We start from the raw sequence: 10,093 nt of genomic DNA on the forward strand, positions 1-10,093 counted from the left end.
CGGTTTTCGGCCTGGGCGAGTCTATTTTGAAGAAGTGGCGTTAGAACACTCAAGGGGCCCAAGAGCTGCATGTGGCTAACGAGCCGCGGTTTGCTGACCACTGCCCTAGGAAACCACCTTTCTCTCATTATCAGTCCACATGGTTTGGATGCCTCCATGCCTAACTCCAGAGATGGGTATTGACTTATCTAAACATCTGTTGCCCCCCAGAGATCTGCTTTAAAATGAGCAAATAATGGCAGCTACACCAGTCAGTCAGATAAACAGAGTTTTTTATCACTTGAAAAAATACTGTCTACTTATAATTATTGTGACCCATTTCCCTCACACATTCTCTTTCTCCTTCACTGGTTTCTTTCTTTCTTTTTTTTAAATTACAGTTTCCATTTATTTCCTCCCCAGAGAACTTTTCTTCACTCCTTAAGGACTTAGCTCCTTACATGGGCTTTGGTCATGGGTCAGCACCCACAGGTCTAAATCGGGGTGGGGGTGTTCGGTCCTTCCAGGCTTCACGAGAATGCTTCCTGACTACCTTGCTGTGAATGGCACAGCTCACACAGTAATGCAGCTTCACATACAGCTTGGGAAGCACACAGGTGTCAAAGACACTCGCTTCGGAGATGTCCCTACTGGCTGTGGCCTCTACTATGTTTCGAATGACAAACTTCTTAATGGCCTTGTCCTTGGGCACGCACTGGGCGCAGCTGGTGCAAATGAATAGGCTGCACACGGCCTCGGCCTTTTTTGGCAGGACCGTTATTCCTTCTTTTCTTGGTCATCTTGGAAATGAGGACCCAAGAGAGCGTCACTGGTTTCTTGTTTTCTCCTACCTCATACATGAAATCCTGTGCTAATATAAATTTTCACTTGCAGAATGTTTTATAGCTCACAACTCACCCCTCCAGAGCTCTCCCCAGCTTTTACACACTTTTCCTTATTGAATACAACCAATTCTGTTGCTCCAATTCCCACTTCTATAGACTGATCCAAATTCTCACCTCCAATTCCAACTTCTTCACAAATCCCCACCATCACTTTTCTAACCATCCCCCTGCCCCATTCTTCACTAGAGTCACACCAATACCTCTGACTTATCTAAAACCAAAGTCTGCCTTTCCAATTTCTCTGTTTTCCAAATCCAGTGCTCTTTCAGAATCTCTTAATTTGTGGTGTTTCCAGTCTGAAACCTTGGAGTTTTCCTTAATTATTCCTTTTCTCTTAGTTTGGGGATCAGCCCTGACTCAAGCTGGGCTAATGAGAATTGTCCAAGACTAATAGGATAGATTGTCTCTTCTTGGGTTGCTGAGCTGATAGGATCTTTGAGCTGCAGGTGGCTATCTTGCCTGCCTGAGGGAAGCAAAGATGAGAGAGGACAGAATATTCCTGATGGTGTCATTTGAGCCCCTCCACCCAGCCTTGCCAGAAGCCAGACCTATACCCTAGACATCTCAGTTTCATGAGCGATTAAATTATCTTTTTTGCTTTGGCCCAATTGCCCATTTTGTGCCTCTTATAGGGAGTCCGGTTGATACTGACCGACACAGACTTTGTCTGTTGCTTGTCTTAAGGGTGCCAGAGCTATCTGGCTGTGGAATGACAGCAGATACTTAAGAAAGGTCACACAATCACTGATTGGCTAAGGATCCCATGAGGAGCTCTGGACGAACTGACCTTAGATGTCCTTCCAGACTCCGAGAACCACTTCTGGGTGCATTGATGACCCTTCCCTTTCCCTCTGGGAGTGCAGCATTTCCTCCAAGCTCCTTCCCTTTGGGCTCCTCACACCCACTCTTTGTCAGGGCTGCTGCTGCCATTTTCTGCCTGCCCTATGAAGTCATGATCTCTTGGAGGGAATGTGAAGACTGTGAAATTTTGTTTTAGCTCAGTTAGTGTTTATTAGAAGGAAGGGAAGGAGGGGAGGAGAGAAAGGAACAAAGGAAAGAAAGGCAAGAAATCTACTTTTTACAATAATTGTAAGCACTTAATTGTGAAGCTCTACCTAGTCTCCTAATTAAATTATTGATTCACTAGAGGACCGGTGTATGAAATTCATGCACTTGGAGGGGGGGTGGGTCCCTCAGCCCGGCCTGCACCCTTCTCGCAGTCTGGGAGCCCTCGGGGGAGGTCCTAAGCCAGCAGTCGGACGTCCTTAGCACTCCCACCACCACCGCTGTGCTCGCCAGCTGTGAGCCTGGCTTCTGGCTGAGTGGAGCTCCCCCTATGGGAGTACACTGACCACCAGGAGGCAGCTCCTGGGTTGAGTGTTGCCCCTTGGTAGTCAGTGCATGTCATAGTGACAGGTCGTTCCACCGTTCAGTCGATTTGCATATTAGCTTTTCATTATATAGGATAATCTTTCCATGTTGTGTTGGGTACTTTTTAAAATCCAAAGTGCTCCCCTAGGCTTCTTTTAGGTTGATTTTAACGATTCAATCCATAGACAACAATGCTATGTAGTAAAGAAGGCTTGTAGTGGAAGGTTCAATCTAAACTCCAGTTCCAACCTCTCTTGATGTAGTCTTCTTGCTTACCTCTCTATTTTCCCATGATTTTCTTAGTTTCCTTCTTTATCAGAATGAAGTGCTCAGACCAGGTGCTTGAATCATAATGATGTATCAGAGGATAATTGCAGAGGATGCTTTCGGAAGTGTTTAGACAAGTGACACTACTGTCTTGTCTGACTTCTCTAAGGAAAACTAGTTAATGACATAATCATCCCCAGCAAATTACAGAAACAATATGTCTAAGAGTAAGACTACTTTGTTTTTTCTTATCAGAGACTTGACAAACAAACAAACAAAAAAGAAAAGAGAGAAAAACCACCTTAGACACCTTCTACCTTTAATTATTGGGGAGGTTTTCCATCTAGACATTTTTAAAGTGGTTAGAATGGTGCTGAGTGAATTGTGGCAGATCTAGCTGGCTCTTATGTCCCTAAAAGGGCCTCTGCAGTGCAGCATGGTTAAAATGGTAGTTGCTGCCTCAGGTAGATGAGATTTCTAAAGGAATTATACTGCTTGTCTATGCATTCAAGAATTTATATTTAAATACTTATTGAGAACCCACTGTGTAGTACATGCATTCTATTAAACTCTGAGGGAAAAGATGCCAAAACATATGGCACTGTCCTTGCTCTTTAGGAGTTTATTATCTAACTAGAGGCCTGGTGCATGAAATTCATGCATGGGGTGGGGGGTCCCTCAGCCCAGCCTGTACCCTCTCCAATCTGGGACCCCGCGGGGGATGTCTGACTGCTGGTTTAGGCCCGACCCCTGGATGGGGCCTAAACCAGCAGTCGGACATCCCTCTCACAAACCGGGACTGCTGGCTCCTAACTGCCTCTGCCTGCCTGCCTGATCTCTAACCACCTCTGCCTGCCTGCCTGATTGCCCCTAAACGCCTCTGCCTGCCTGCCTGATCACCCCTAACAACTCTCCCCTGCAGGCCTGATTGCCCCTAACCACCTCTGCCTCAGCCCCCGCCACTGTGACTTTGTCCAGAAGGACGTCCGGTCTATCCAGTCTAATTAGCATATTACCCTTTTATTAGTATAGATTAGAGAGATAGGAAACATATGCACACCTACACATTTCCTTTTAGCTGAAATCAGAGGTTCTTTGTCAACCCTGGTCACACAGTACCATCACTTGAGGAGCTTTAGGTACTCCTGCCTGAACCTCACCCTAAACAAATAAATGATAAATATCTGAGTAAAGCTCAGGCATTAATATTGTTAACCCATGCCTTCACCTCCACCCCCCAATTCAAGTCTAAGGTGCAATCAGATTTGAGGAGCTTTGGTCTAAGTCCCACCTCCTCTTGATTATGGAGATCAGTTTGCCCTTCCAGATTTCCCCAGCCAGAAGGAATAAATAGTATTGACTGATTCTCAGAGGTCTCATCTGCAAGGTTTCTTTATTCACTATTGATGGAAGGTAAGGGCCAGCCAGCCACACCTAGGAGGTGATAGAGAATTAAGAAGTCGCGGTTAATCCAAACATAGTCCAACTCCTGGACTAACCATATACATATTTCTTGGTAGCCACTTGACATGCTTGAAAGTGCCTAGGTTCATAAACTGGGCTGCAGCAGTTACCTGGTCTAAGGGAGAAGTACATTTCATGTCACAAAACTGGAATCTTTGGGAAGCAACAGAGGTTGACCTGGATTTTGTCTTCCTAGGCCTCCATCTTCCGACCATATTCCGGTCCAGTGCAGGTGCACAGCCCCGTCCAGCAGAGCTGGGCCTCGGCTCCCAAAACAGACATTCTTGGGCACTGACGACGGCTGCCTGGCTGGGAGATGCAGCTTAGTCGTGATTAAAGTAGTCTTTTATTTCCCTTTGAGCAAATGAGCCCATTCAGCCAACCATAATCCATTTGTCCAACTGATTCTAACCTAATCACCTGCACTGGCAGCCAAAGCCTCTAATGCCCTGACCTATCTCTGCAATGCCCTGACCCAATATATCTGCATCCTCTCGCTGACAGTGCGGCCAAGCCAGGCTCCAAGCTCCACCTCAGAATATGATTAATTTATAACAACAGAGCATGGGAGACACAGATTGGAAACTTTGTGTATGTTATGGGCAAAAAAAAAAAAAAGCTAGACTGCAATGGAGACGTACGCTTCCAAGTAATTGTTTCTTAATTACAGGATGCTTTATTCAGAATGTGGCAGGTTTTCCAAGTTCCAGAAGGGCTCCAAACCCTTACTCAGGACCTTCTGCTTTGGAACAAATAAGAGCTTTCTCGCCAATAGAAATACCCAGTCCTCAGGCCCAGTTGGACATTCAGTTTCAGAAGGACTCAGGCTTTCTAGAAAGGATTTCAGCATCATTAAAGCTCACTTGATCATAAACTATGTTTTCTGGGAAGCAGTGACATCTGGTGCTATGGCCCCTCAACTGACCCCAAAGAGTTGGCCCTACCCTGAAGGATGAGATAAGACCATTTGACCTCCTTCTGCTCTCAGTCTTCCCGCTCCAGTGTCTCCAAATGTCATGATCTTAAATGTCACCTCCAGATGAGCTCTAGTCATGTCTCCTCCCTCTTGCCCTGATTCGGAAAGAGCATGGAAGGAGAGTGGAAGTGCCTCCCCTGGGCCCTCTATTCACAAAGGGCTTTCCCACTTACCCCTCAACACACAGGAGACAGGACCTGGTTTTCTGGGGTGGCAGGGAATTTAACCCATACAGTCCCTGACAACACCAGCAACATTCTAATTGCTCATTCCACCAACATTTGCTTAGTTTCTACTACGTGCTGGGTAGGTGCTAAACTGTACATTGTATAGGATGCAGAGCTGAGTACGAAGGAGCCCCTCTGGAGCTGATACTCTAACAGGCTGGGCAGGGCAGGGATGCCGAGGGGTTGCGGGGTGGAGCAGCAATAGCAGGGGGCATGGCCACGCAAAACCTTGTCCTGGAATTCTCACAGCTTCATTCAGATCATTTACAAAGGGAGAGACCCCTCCTCGGGCCTCAGTCTGAGAAGACCTTTGGAAGGTGCTTTGTGCCTGTGATTGCTGTGGCTTTCTGCATGGCTGTCCTTCCAAGTGTCCCTGTGTTTTTCTTCAGAAGAAGAGGGCAGCCTGAGGGGTTCATAAGAGCAAGTGTGTTCCGCTCCCGTGGGAGGCAGTGAGGCCAAAACCACACGAACTGGGGGACTTAGTACCCTTTTCCCAGCCCTCAAAATATTTCATCAGGAATAAAGATTAATTAAGGCAAAAGGGCGGCCGGGAGTGGATGTTCTCGCGGTGCATCTTCCTTTCCTAGGACAGCCTTTTTGGACCACTCTCTTAAACCGGGGTTCTTGACCATGGTTAGAAACACTAGAAACTCCTGGGGGCTTTAAGCATTGATGCGTGGGTCCCACCTCCAGTGGTTCTGATTCAACTGGTTTGGGGTGAAGCCTGGGCATCGTGGGTTTAGAGCTTCCGAGGTGATTCCAGTGTGCTGTTAAAGGGCTGGGACTTTGGGGTCTCTCTTGCCATGTTTTCTTACTCTTTGTAATCTATGCTATCTTCCATCATTTTGTTCACTATTATAAAGAAAGAGCTGAAGCCAGAGTAATTGCTTAGTTCTGGGAGTTAAACATTACAGCATCAAAGGCATTTATATCCCTAGTTTTCAGCCAGAGCTGGCCCAGATTTTATCCCCAAGGTCACCAGTTCCCAGGAGAAGTACCACCCATATTTCTGCTTATATCAGAAAACATCACCACACCTTTATATTCTAAAAAGCCACACTCTCCTAAATAAATAAATAAATAGCCACACTCTGGGGCTGTTACTCCAATAATTTGTGAGCATATGTGGCACTCTGGGTGTGTCTTTTCCCATTTCTTTTTGTCTCCACTGCCCTCTGCTCCTTAGTTTTTCCACCTTAAAAAAATCTTGGAATATATGATAAAATATAACTTAGGTGGCCTATCTCCAGTCCATAAGGGCAGGATGAGGTGGAGAGAGCACTTCCTAGGAATGGCCAGAAGACACAAGTCCTGCCTCAGTCACACCAGTCCTGTGACCTGAGATGCAAGCCACTGACGGAACTCCCTCCCTTCTCTCAACTAGAAAATGAAGGATAACATCCTCACAGCCCACATCCATAAGTCCATATCCCTGGGTTACTGTGTGAATCCCATGAGCCAGTATTTGTGAATATAGTTAGAGGGAGAAATTATTCATGTTCATCAGATATACTGTGACTTTAAATCTTTCTATAAAGTAAATTTTCTGTCCTCCTTTCCTAAGCTGCTATTTCGATTTCTTTGGACACCTCGCTTGCATTCAGGTGACCAGAGCTGCTGTTTCTTGCAACTTCCATTTCAGAGGGCAGCCCTGGCGAACTTCCATCCCAACATCTGCAAATCACACCAGGGGAAAATGGGACTCACTCAAGTTACTGTGTTAAGTTTTCATGGATATTGTTCAGGGAGTAGGTACTGTCTCTGGGCCAAATCACTTGAAATCATCATGACATCAGCCCTGTTACTGCAAATCTGTCTGTGCCCCCACAGGAAGCAGGGAGAAGGATGGGTGCTGGGATGCAAGGTTACTCTTAGAAAAGCCACTTTCCTTGCCCTTCTGAAGTATTAGAGAAAGGCAGCCTACAAGCCCGGCAGTATGCCTGGTGTTTGGGAGAACAATAAAGGGTGACCAATCAGTTATGACACTCTCATAAATAACACAATACAAAATAAAGTAGCTCCGGTGACTCAACTTCTGTGGAATGAGAAGAGACGCAAACAAACCATAGTGGCAGCTGTGCAGATGGTGAGTATCTGAAATACTCACCCCCACACCTTCTTGGCTACCTCTGACATCACTGATTGATCATTGCCTTGTCTGTAGAATAGATCATCCTGGATACAACCCCAGAATCCATCTTGACTCAGTTTAAACAGCTGTTACCAATCGATCAAAGATGCCAATTGTTATGAAATTGCTGTTCATTCCAGTACAAAGCTTTCAGTAACCAACTCAATTCACATATAGCATTTGGTCAGACCCTCAGATCACATCCTTACAGTTAGCATCTTCCTCCTTTTTATCTTCATCATCAATATCGTCCTTGAACTCATCATCATAAAGCTAACTTGAGCATTTTCATCAGAAGGCACTTTAACCTTGATGTAGTACTCCACCAGAGGTGTAGGGGGCTTTCATTCTATCCTTTTATGCTTTAGACTTAGTGGCTAAACCTGTTTCCTAAAGATTTCAACATACTCTTTTCCTTTATTGTCCTTCCACTTTCAAACATAACTGAAAATATTTCAGAAAGAGAAAGAAGCTACCTGTGTTGTCCCCTTTGGTATAGGATTTTCTCTCCCTTATAGTAGTAGGATGATACCACTAACCATCCTACTATTAATGAATGATCAATATTAGTTATTGAATACATAATCATCAATAATACATGAATTACTGAATCCATGAAAACAGACTCCGGACATTGAGGGGGACTCTAGGTGAAAACATGTGGTAGGAAGATGTTCTACAGTAAATTGCAAAGGAACTGAGCTAGAGAGAAAAGTTAAAGGGAGAGCACCCCCCTCTACTGAAGGAGGAACACGTTCGCTACAGAAAGGAGCTCACTATCTTTTGCTTTCTCCTTGGCCCCTTTGCACAGCACCATCAAAGACACCAGTGACCTCCAACTCCAGCTTCCTCAGGCTCTGTGTTCTAAATGCGGTGGCAATCAAGGTTTGAGGTATGATAAGGATGGAATTTAAATGACCACCTGTCTTGTGACCTGGCCAAGATCCATGCTTATATTTGCTTTGAATGTGGGAAAGAGGGATGTAGGGTACACAAGGGAGGGCTGAAGCTGGTGAGCAGGGATGGAAGTACAATGAACATTTCCTCACTCCTGAGCAAAAGCAGTTTGGCTCTGCAGTAAGCTCTGTTACCCTAGGTAAAACCAGTCAACACATTCTGACATAGCCTGGTCTGTGCTTTCCCAGTATAGCACCATAGGTGACACTGCCAGTCTCCGTCGATCTCTGCTCTACAGCAAGCACCTGGGTAGTGGGTACTGATGTAGAGTAACCTCCCACCTTTCAGGAAATACTGTCTCAGTCTCCCTGACCAGCACTGAGTGCATTTGACTAATCAGATTTTCTTCTTCTTTTCCTTTTTATCTAATTAATTGGGGTGACATTGGTTAACAAAATTATATGGGTTTCAGGTGCACATGTCCACACCTCATCTGTACACTATATTCTGTGTTCACCACCCCAAGTCAAGCCTCCTTCCATCACCTTTTATCCCTCCTATACCCTCCTCTTCCTCCCTCCACCCCTCCTAATCAGACTTTCTGACTCTGATGCTCTTTGATGTCACATCCTGCAGGAAGTCTAATCTCACCTCATCCTCCCTCTCACCCTCCAGCTGAGGTGCCTCTCCTTGGTACTTTATAATATCTTGCCTGCTGGATCTCCATCCCATTAGACTGTGAGATTGCTGACAGAAGAAGCTTTATCTTGTTCCTGATGTCCCCAGGGTCCAGTCCAGGGTGGGCCCATATAACAGTTCACTAACTATTTCTGGAAGGGAAAAGGGTAATAGAATGACCAACTTGCCCAGGTTTGCTGGGACTTTCCTGGTTTTAGCATTTAAAGTCCTGTGGCCTGAGAAACCCCTCAGACGTGGGTGAACAGAGATGACTGGTCACCCTGCCAGAAAAGAGAGAGGGAGGGAAGGAAGAAGGAAGACAAGAAAGATGGAGGAAGGAGTGAATTAAATTAGGTCCAAGTGGGCCTGGGGCAGAACCTGTGTGCTCTGACTTGCTGGCATGAGGTGAGTAACAGCTGAGCTATTGGGGACTACAGGGACATTCAATGAGCTCATCCCTATAAAGGAGCAAGGAGACAATGGGCCAGAGTTGATCCAGTCATAATTGAATTCTGAAAATAGAATTACTATATTCATTCAAGGAGCATCTGTTGAGCACCTACCCTCTGGCAAGCTCTGGACTAGATACTGAGAATACAGAATAAAAAAGGACTGGGCTTGCCCCCAGGAGTCCACAGGCAGCAGGACATGCTGAGGAAATGCCCGGTGTGCTTCCCATTTCATGGGGTAAAGCTCTGTACACATCGCTGATACACATACACATACTGGGCAGGTTGTCTGCCAGGTTGGCATACACAGAATCCAGAAGGACATTCTTATAACCTCTAAATAAGTCTTCACCATGCATTCCCTTGTCTATAAAGCGTGCACGCACACACACACCACACACACACATATACATTCACACCACACACATATACACTTACACACAAAACCCTACAATGTAAGAGGGCTATTGGTTTGTTTGTTTTTAAGCAATATGTATGGCTTCTCAGAGAGCTGTTAAAAGGATCAACAGGCCCCTGGCTTAAATTACACGTGTTGGAGATCGTCAGAGACTGGCAGTGTCACCTAAGGTGCACCACGCTATACTGGGAAAGCACAGACCAGGCTATGTCAGAATTTGTTGGCTGGTTTTACCGAGGGTAACAGAGCTTACTACAGAGCTGAACTGCTTTTGCTCAGGAGTGAGGAACTGTTCATTGTACTTGATGTCATGGCCAGGCAGGCATGAGGC

The 10,093-nt window shown here is 45.7% G+C and overlaps 1 pseudogene; it reads right to left on the reverse strand.

Annotated features, from left to right (window-relative positions):
- Positions 1-436: 436 nt before the first annotated feature.
- On the reverse strand, positions 437-781 carry LOC103305228 (40S ribosomal protein S26-like; annotated as a pseudogene).
- Positions 782-10,093: the final 9,312 nt, after the last annotated feature.

This window comes from Eptesicus fuscus, chromosome 4, assembly GCF_027574615.1.
Source record: "Eptesicus fuscus isolate TK198812 chromosome 4, DD_ASM_mEF_20220401, whole genome shotgun sequence".
NCBI lineage: Eukaryota > Metazoa > Chordata > Mammalia > Chiroptera > Vespertilionidae > Eptesicus > Eptesicus fuscus.